The 9,866-nt window shown below is 38.8% G+C and overlaps 1 long non-coding RNA gene across 1 annotated transcript; it reads right to left on the bottom strand.

The window, feature by feature from the left end:
- Positions 1–2,750: 2,750 nt before the first annotated feature.
- On the bottom strand, positions 2,751–8,861 carry LOC138962051 (uncharacterized). Its single transcript, XR_011454386.1, has 3 exons — positions 8,646–8,861; positions 7,607–7,731; positions 2,751–6,254 (listed from the first exon to the last, which is right to left on the bottom strand). It is a non-coding gene; the product is annotated as an uncharacterized lncRNA (long non-coding RNA).
- Positions 8,862–9,866: the final 1,005 nt, after the last annotated feature.

Here is a 9,866-nt window from a genome sequence, read left to right as displayed (position 1 = left end):
CGATCCAAATTTACGTTCATTTTATTCTACATAATTTTCTGATTCCAAAAACATTACCCGATATTACGAGCTAGTCGTGTGACAGAGAGTTTTCTTGCACACGAGACTGTAGATGTTTCACGACGGCTTTAGCCGGAGTGAAACAGCAGCAGTCGAGTGTGCAAGAAAACTCTCTGTCACACGACTAGCTCGTAATGGCGATTATGTCTCACAGCTTCAACAGAGGAGAGAACAAACACGTTTTGCGTACTCACGCTTGATAAACCTAAACACAGGAGCAGCCATTGTGGAGAGATCTACTTTTTGACGAAAATGACCGAACAACTATAAATGACGTCTCGGTATATGTGAATGACGTCACAGTCATCGTCACAGTCTGTATCTTTTGAAGCATCGCAATCTTCATGACGTCTTTCTGTGTCTGCATCCGCGAAATGTTTGTTCTTTCCGGGATCTTTGTCATCTATGTTCAGTAGTGGAATGCATGAATGGAGACTATTATAGTTAGCAACTAAACGTAGGTTCGAACTACGCAGTTCGTAACTAAAGATTTAGTCAGTCTGCAATGCATGAGAGCGAACTTGGTCGAGACTACTTAGTTACCAGCTAAAAGAGTAGGTCATAACTTTCAGGTGACGTCATAGGGAAATCCCCGTCATTGCGCAGGCGCGGTGAACTCTTCACCTTCGAAAGTGGTAAACAAACCAGCATGGGATTGGGAGCATGGTAACAGTGCGAACTTGAGTGGTTGATCGATGCAATATTATTTTGGCGAGCAAACAAGACAAACATAGGCAGAACGCAAATGTTTCTCTCAGTTCTTCCGCACATTACGAGAGCTAAAACTGCCCGACCGGGGAGATGTACGCAGCATATAGGCTGAGTCAGTGTCGTCGAAGATTTGAGTGATGGCTCAGTCGGTATGTACTGGGAAAAAGTCCGTGTCCCTCATACTGATTGTGCATTTTAAAGCAAAGCTGGAACTTTGTAACAGACAATGATGTATGGATGTATTTAAGTTTGTGTTTCAATTTATGGGAGCGAAACTGACATTTCTGAACTGAAAAAAGTCGTGTTTTGTGGAGTTTAGAGTTGTCAGTAGAGACCGAGTAATCGTTGAAGAGAAATAATTGCATGGTTCACCGATGGAGAGTTAAACGACCATAAAACCGCACCACAGGTATGTCACGAAGCTGTATAAGTTCTACACTATACAACAAAAGAAAATTGAATGAGGGAATCAAGACAATAGATCAACTCTCTCTCTTTCTTTCTCTCAGTCTCTATCTCTCTCTCTCTCTCTCTCACACACACAGGCATACGCACACACTAACACACACACACACACACACACACACACACACACACACACACACACTCACTCTCTCTCTCTAAACCGCTAAGAGGGAGGGACAAAGTTGAGAACAAGAGTGCCAGATAAAGGAAGGAATGTAATTTGGAGCGATCATGAAACAAATTAAGAAACAAGCAAGTTAGCAAGCAAATCCTTGAAAATGTGTGATGTCATACAAAAGGAGCCAACAATGTTTTGGCCTGGTGTTCTACTTACAAAATAAACTAGTAAAAGAATTGTGAGATGTAAAGACAAGACATCATCAGTGATTTGAATCATGCACTTATGATTTTCTTCCTTTTTTCCAGATCGGGTAGAATACTTTATGTCAGTGACATATTTAAATGATTGCAATTTTGTGCTGGTCTTTAACATGAATAATTAGATACAATGAATACATTATTCAATGAGTAGGAAGTGACAATATTTTAATGTGTATGATCTTGTTTGATGAATGCTGCAAACACTCTGAGAAGTTCTTCTAAGCAAGCAAAGAAACAGAGGTAATGAAGTTGGATACTGAGATGACTATATTTTGTAACTTAGACACTCTGTCTATAAGGAAGCTAGCTGTTTCTTGAACATCATTTGAAAATTAATCTGCGCCAGTTTAAATGCATTGCTTCGGTATGGTAGAGCTGGTCATCAAAATGCATCTCATGTGTGAAATTTTAGCTTTGATGTTGCACTGACTTCAGAAGACTAACCTGTTTCGTGAGTAAAATCTGCAAACATTTCAAGCTGACAAGAACAGAACGATGTTAAAATATAAGATATGATAAGGGAAATGTGAAGGCTAAATTAAACAAAGAATGAAATTGTAACCCACTCTGTACAAGTGGCGCGTTTTGCTGCATTGATCATCTTTTATTCTTTCATGTGTTCTTTTGAGTTTCCGACAACATTTGTTGTGTCATTGTGTATGAACGTTTTAATTTAAATGATGATAAACAATGATTGCATATTTTGTGTAAACGATTTCGCTCAACGTCTCAGATGTGGCATGCAGGCTTCACGTGGAATAAAACCATCCCTCCACTTTAACATATACCAGCTGTCAAAAACACGTGTGTTTACTTTGAAGTGTTGGAATGTTTGATCAATTAATTTGTTTAACTTCTACTGGCATCAATCCGCAAAATGTATTCATTCAAACATTCCAACTTTGCACATGACCCAGTCAGAATGTAAATGTTTGGTATGTATCAAAGTGTATAGATGGCCTAACCTCATGTAAGAGCCCATGCAGATATAAAATAGTAAGCCAAACTTGGCGTTTGCAAGAAGAACGGTGGTGCCTTGAAACTGACAGCAGCAACAACAATTTAATTATCCACAATCACAGTGTCACTCAGCTTTTCACCCCATCCAAACCACCAGCCATCCTCTCACTAAAAACCAAAACAAACTCCCCAAAACACACACACACACACACATTAAAGCACAGAGAATCATGAGATTTGTTTGTTTGTTTATTCATCCTGTAGAATGTTTCTTTAGCCACTGAGCCAACTATAATACTCGTCATAAAAAGTAGGCAGATCCGTTTGAGGGCAAATCTTTATGATGAGGCCGTTTATTAAAAAAACCAAATACAGGTTGACCCAAAAACAATGCAACCCACAACAAGTTAATAACCTACATTTGTGGACATAAACTTCAGCCTATGCATGACCCTTCTACAAAGTGACAATTTTGAAGATCAAATAGGCTGACTTTTGTGCAATTTTAAATTAAGTTCCCAATTTTGGGGATCGACTCAACGGTACGGGTTTTAAAATTGAGCGGTAGCCAAACTTGCCCGATCTAAGCGCTCAAGATTGTAACATTCGGGGCAATTCGAATCACAAAAGTATACCTTAATCAACATTCAGATCTGGGAATCCCTGTTTTGGACTTGGAGTATTCTCAAACAAACTTGGTGTATTTTTTTTTAAATGAGCGTACTCCACATTTAAACATGCTTCACACGCGTCTGTCTATGAGTATATAACTGCTTTCTTCAGGTCACCGATGATCTAGGGGGTGTATACTCAGACATTCAGATAATATAAAAGCTAAAAGTCTGGAGGGTTTAAATTAAGTAAGTATTGATACCGTTCATGGTCAAACTTCGTTTTAGTGAATCGACCGCCGAATTTGGAATTTATTTTTTTGAAATAGAGCACAAAAGTCAGACCATTTGACCAGTTACATTTGATCTACAAAATGTCCACTTTGTGGAAGGGTCATGCACTGGCTGCGGTTTATGTACCTTAAAAATAAAGTGATTCGGTCAACAGATGTAGAAGTTATTAGCATTGTTTTAGTGTTACATTTTTTTGGTTTATCCTGTATATGACTGAAAAAAGCCATTCATTCCCCAAACCTATTCAGAAAGCAGATTGGGTTTATATGACATAGTGTTTATACAGTGGAAAATACAACACAGACACCCTGCAAAATCAAATTCGCAAAATCAATGTTCCCGCGTTAAAATTGACAAAAAATCAGAACTGCCAAAACAAAACATCTTCTGCACGTCAATAGAAAAAACAATCAAATCTGCATCCAAATCAGTCAGTTTTGTTCACATATCTGGTCTAACACTGACATTAAGGCATGTTGATTTGTGTAGGTGTCATTCCTCTGAGAAGCTGTAAAAGGCAGTTTTAGTGGGTAATGAGACAAAAACCGGTACGTTTTCGTAACTCCTCAACGCATTGCCTTCAACGTTGCGGTGATTTGTGCTAACAGTAGTAACACATGTGGGAAAGTTCATACGGATTTTAAAGTCATTTGAGACATTAGTCTGCTGTTAATTGACATGCCAGAAAGAGTTCTTAAATTGATGGTAGGTCTTCGTTGACTCATTGAAAAACAATTAATTTGTTGTTATCTTCAAGAACAATAACAGATGCGCCACACAATTAAATTTCATGTACATATTTTATCAGACATTGGCGGTATGAGGATTTCAACTCGAACATTAATATTTTGCCTCATTCAGAGCGCTGAGCGCAAATGTAGGCCTACGCCTAGAAAAGCTCACGGCTGACACGCTTAACTGATCATGGCTCTTTCATTTTCCAAGAATGTGTGTGTGCGTACAAGTGCGCTGTGAACAGTCATAGTTGAAAATGTATGAAATTAAAGGTAAATTGAAGCTTTCATTTTTCTTAATGCATGCTAATTACATTTAGTCAAGTTTTGACTAAATGTTTTAACGTAGAGGGGGGAATCGAGACGAGGGTCGTGGTGTATGTGCGTGCGTGCGTGCGTGTGTGTGTGTGTCTGTGTGTGTGTGTAGAGCGATTCAGACTAAACTACTGGACCGATCTTTATGAAATTTGACATGAGAGTTCCTGAGTATGAAATCCCCGAACGTTTTTTTCATTTTTTTGATAGATGTCTTTGATGACATCATATCCGGCTTTTCGTGACAGTTGAGGCGGCACTGTCACGCCCTCATTTTTCAACCAAATTGGTTGAAATTTTGGTCAAGTAATCTTCGACGAAGCCCGGACTTCGGTATTGTATTTCAGCTTGGTGGCTTAAAAATTAATTAATGACTTTGGTCATTAAAAATCTGAAAATTGTAAAAAAAAATAAAAATTTATAAAACGATCCAAATTTACGTTCATCTTATTCTCCATCATTTTCTGATTCCAAAAACATATAAATATGTTATATTTGGATTAAAAACAAGCTCTGGAAATTAAATATATAAAAATTATTATCAAAATTAAATTGTCGAAATCAATTTAAAAACACTTTCATCTTATTCCTTGTCGGTTCCTGATTCCAAAAACATATAGATATGATATGTTTGGATTAAAAACACGCTCAGAAAGTTAAAACAAAGAGAGGTACAGAAACGCGTGCTATCCTTCTTAGCGCAACTACTACCCCGCTCTTCTTGTCAATTTCACTGCCTTTGCCATGAGCGGTGGACTGACGATGCTACGAGTATACGGTCTTGCTGAAAAATGGCATTGCGTTCAGTTTCATTCTGTGAGTTCGACAGCTACTTTTACTTGACTAAATGTTGTATTTTCGCCTTACGCGACTTGTTTTTTTTACAAATTCAGTTCATTGGACAGGGTACATTTTTATTTTTAAAATTCGTTCTGGCATGTCGCGCAACAGCAGAACTAATATCTCACATGACTTGAGATTCCGTGTGTACTTAACGACATGTGTTAGCCCAAATCACTGACAAGTTTTAAGACAATGCGTTGAGGAGTTACTGAAATGTACCATTTTTTGGTCTCATTTTTGTACTCAACGACGTGTGTTAGCACAAATCACTGACAGTTTTAAGACAATGCGTTGAGGAGTTCTGAAATGTACCATTTTTGGTCTCATTACCCGCTAAAACGACTTCAAAAACTGAGAGGATTGACAACTACACGCTCAGCATGCCATAGCGTTCATGTTAGACAAGATATATGTGAACAAAACGGACTGTTTTGGATAAAGATTTGATTGTTCTGTCTAATGACATGCAAAACATGTTTGAGTTTCGGTTTAGTTGTTCTGATTTGTGTTGTTGATTTTAACACGGGAAGCTTGATTTTGTGAATTTGATTTGTGGGAGGGGGGGGTGTCTGTGTTGCAGGTTTCACTGCATAGACACTACGTCATGAAAACCCAATTTTGTTTCTGAATAAAGTAGGGAAATTAATGGCCTTTTCAGTCATATACTTGGTTTTTCAATCAACAGCCTCATCAGTAAGATCTGCCCTCAAACGCATCTGCCTACTTTTTATGACGGGTAGTGTAGAAACCTCTGCAAGCATTCTCAGCCGAATCAGATGGAAAAGCACAGAATTGTGATGGTACTCTGAATTTGATCATCGTCCCCAGCGAACCCAGGAACCAAGGTGCAAACAGCCTTCCCTTAATGTAGCGGTCCTTCCTGAAAAATAAAGAAAACATATAACTGAGCACCTTCAGTATTCACGGGGATGGGTTTTGGTTAGCGAGGGGAGGGTGTGTGTTGGGGGGAGAAGGTGTGTACGTGTTGAGCAGTGTGTGTGTGTGTGTGTGTGTGGGGGGGGGGGGGGGGGGGGTGAGGAAGCACTTGCTCTTCACATGACCATTGGGATCGGGGATGGTGTGTGTGATATTGTAATCTAAACATTAAAAAAAAATCTGTGCGTGTATGAACTTTGTGCTCGGCAGAAATGTTTCTCGATTTTAGTCAAAAACAAGTGTGCCCTCAACCCACACACTTTCGCTCTTCAGCATCAACACTATACAGTTTGAGTTTCATTGGGAAATGTGTCTCGATTTCAGTCCAAAACAGAACTTTCAGGATCCAAAGCACTCGCCTGTCAGCCTTTTTATTAAAATAATTCAACCCACCACATTTTCCAGTGATGAAGATTCTGGGGATGTGTGTTGATCCCATTGATTTTGGCCATTTCAGATCTGGCCAGTTGTACATGGGATAGGAACATAACTTCACCCAGACACATAAAATATTGACACCCTGACAGTCAGTGACTGCTTCATGTGCATAGTTGAATTTTGTTTATGAACGAATTTCTCAAAAGTCACTCGCAGAAGTAAAGAAGTAACATTTTTGTTAATCTGAGAGTGGTTTCCACAACAAAATCTAACTCTGAGCAGGAAGAAGCCAGGGTGTTGAATGTAGAAGTATCCGAGTGAACAGATTCATTCTTATTCCATGTAAAAGCCTGGCAAGATCTAGGATGGTGAGCCAAGGGAAGAATAACTGTATGTGCCTTTAAAATAATTCCAGTAAATTAGTAATGATTTCATTTTATCTTGCAATTTTGTTTTACTTTCCTGTGCTGCATTAGTTCATTCACACTGTGTAATTTACTTTAAGAATAGTGGCAAAGGATTTGAGAAGAGAAAGAGAACTAAAACCAAGCTTTATGTACCATTTTGTATAAATAGTACAAATTGTACTATGCAAGGATACATACAGATGTAAGAATTTATTTTATACAAAGCCGTAATGTTTTTGTGTCAATAAACTTGCATCTCCTGCCACTACTCTCAGATTCAGATGTAACAAGTGTTGACATAGCTGAATGTATCTATCTAGATTGTAAGTGCATCTAATGTGAAACGCAGATCTCTTTACAACACAACGTACAAAAGTCTGCCAAAAACATCTACACAGCTTCAAACTACTATCACCAGTGCCAATTTACATATATCATAAATCAATTTTACAATAACAATTTAATAGGCACAAGCAGGTACTTGGTAGTGGTACAGAAATGTGTGACTTACTCTTCATGGTAGTCTGTAAAGCAGCATGTCCACTCAGTCTGAATCCTCTCCAGAATCCATATATATCTGAATGCAAGAGCTGTATGAACACTTCATCACACATCATCTCTGGTTTCTTAGGAGGCCTGAAAAAACACACCATAAAATAATTAATTAACAATAAATAATAACTGTATTATAATTAAACCACTCGCTCATTGATTCTTTTATTCCCTCTTTCACAATCATAGTTTATACAGCAGCATTTACCTCTGACTCTGTTCATGCAGAGTAAATATCAAGTATTTAAACAGAAAAATAAGTCATTCTTGAATAACCCTTCTAAAAATACACAATAGACACACTTTCAGTGGCAGTGATTCAAGTGAAGTCAGTTTCTTTCTTCATTTGAAAACACACAAAAATTGTTTTGGGCCAGTTAGTGTTACTCTTGGCTTTACACACTTACTATATCAAATTATACATGCATTCAGCTTAGAAAACATACTTCTAATGTTGGGAGTGCAGTGTGAGCCATGACATTTACAGCAAATAAGGATACACAACAGTTCATTCAGAGATAGATTTGCCATTCACTGCATTATATTGTTAGTTGAATGAGATAGATCTACAGCGATGCTTCAATGCATTAGATTAGCTTTGTTTTAGTGTCTACTGTTCATTGCTCCACCGTGGGAAATTCAGTCAACAGTGCACAGTTCCGAAGAAACCGATGCTGCTGTGCATAATCATTGATGCATTGACGATCGTTCATTGTCAATGTCACTGTCAGAAAAACAACAACTGTATCTTTCATCGTCACCACTACACAATGGCTCGTAGGCCTATTTTCCTATGACACTGAACACGGTTTCGGAGACACTCAGACAGTACTGCCTGGCCCACAGATCTAGATCTACCCTTGCTCTCACTTTCTAACAAACTGATGTATTATTGCAATATAATCTGACACACACTCACACACCGAGGCGCACAAACGAACACACACACCGTGGGACACACAAACTACACGCACACAACGGATGAATCTTGCTCTTACCTGTTGGATGATCCAAACCGATTAAAATCAGCGACAGGAAGATGTACAAGCCAAATGTGTACAGTCGCTGATGTAAAACGTGGAAATTTAGTCAATGTTCATAGCAAATCTCCCGACTCAAGGTAGATCGTGTCCCAAATCAGCTGTGCCGGTCACTTCACGACTTGTATTTGAACCCCCTCCAGAGCGCAATCAATGTTTCAACTTCTTTGTCGACATCATTCTTTGGTTCATGCGTCGGACTGCCGAATATTTAAGTTTTTTGTACAGCAAAATCAAAGACTGTCATGGCGGCCGCCATTTGTGTTTTTGCAATAGTTCGAAACTAAGGAATTTGGTCCTCCTCGGAGGAGGACCAAATTTGAGCAAGTTAGTCACCAACTTAGGTCGGAACATTTGAAAATATCGTGCCATGCATTGCGCACTAGAGCGATAGTTTCGAACTTTGGATTTAGTTCCCAACTAGCTTGATAGTCTCCATTCATGCATTCCACTACAGAACTCTGTCCTTATAGTGTCAGACATAGAGAATACTACATGGCTTGCTGTGTCGTACCAGATTTACACGAGTTGTTTTTTAAAATATTGAACTGCGAGCGAAAGCGAGCTGTTCACTATTTGAAAAAGCAACGAGTGAAAATCTGGTACGACACAGCAAGCCATGTAGTATTCTGTTTATCCTACATACTGTACTTACGTGTATTTTACTGAAAATGTCTTGCAGACGAGGCACCTAAATTGAAGACGCTTGTTTTGGAACCTCGATCTCTTCTAAAGCCTCGTGCAATCTATTACGTCAAAGCAAAGAAACGTCACTCTGAAAGTGTGGCGTGACGTGTCAGTTCTAAAGATTCATTGAGGGTAATTAGCGAGCGCAATTTTTGTTTCTATAATGACGTTTGTCTCGGTGACTTTGGCATTATAAGCAGTGGAAAAACAGGTCCCTGCCAGACTTGCTTGACATGACCTCATTTACATGATATACACACGTGTGATTTGAACGATTATTATCTCACGGGTGTCTCTCTCACGTATGTAGGATAATAACTGTTACAGGCCTCCTGAGCGAGCCACTTTCCAAGGGCAGCTAAATTCGCGTATGGAAACAGTACTATCGTCTGGGATGCCGTTTTCAGTATTCTGAGCGTTGAAGAATTTGTAAAGAGAAGAAACGATAACAGCAGGAGAAATAAAAGTCGTGTGTGCATTTTGGGGTTTTTG

This window comes from Littorina saxatilis, linkage group LG3 (assembly GCF_037325665.1).
Source record: "Littorina saxatilis isolate snail1 linkage group LG3, US_GU_Lsax_2.0, whole genome shotgun sequence".
Lineage (NCBI taxonomy): Eukaryota > Metazoa > Mollusca > Gastropoda > Littorinimorpha > Littorinidae > Littorina > Littorina saxatilis.
Note: the sequence above shows the minus strand (reverse complement) of the source record. Positions and strands in the feature narration are given on the sequence as shown.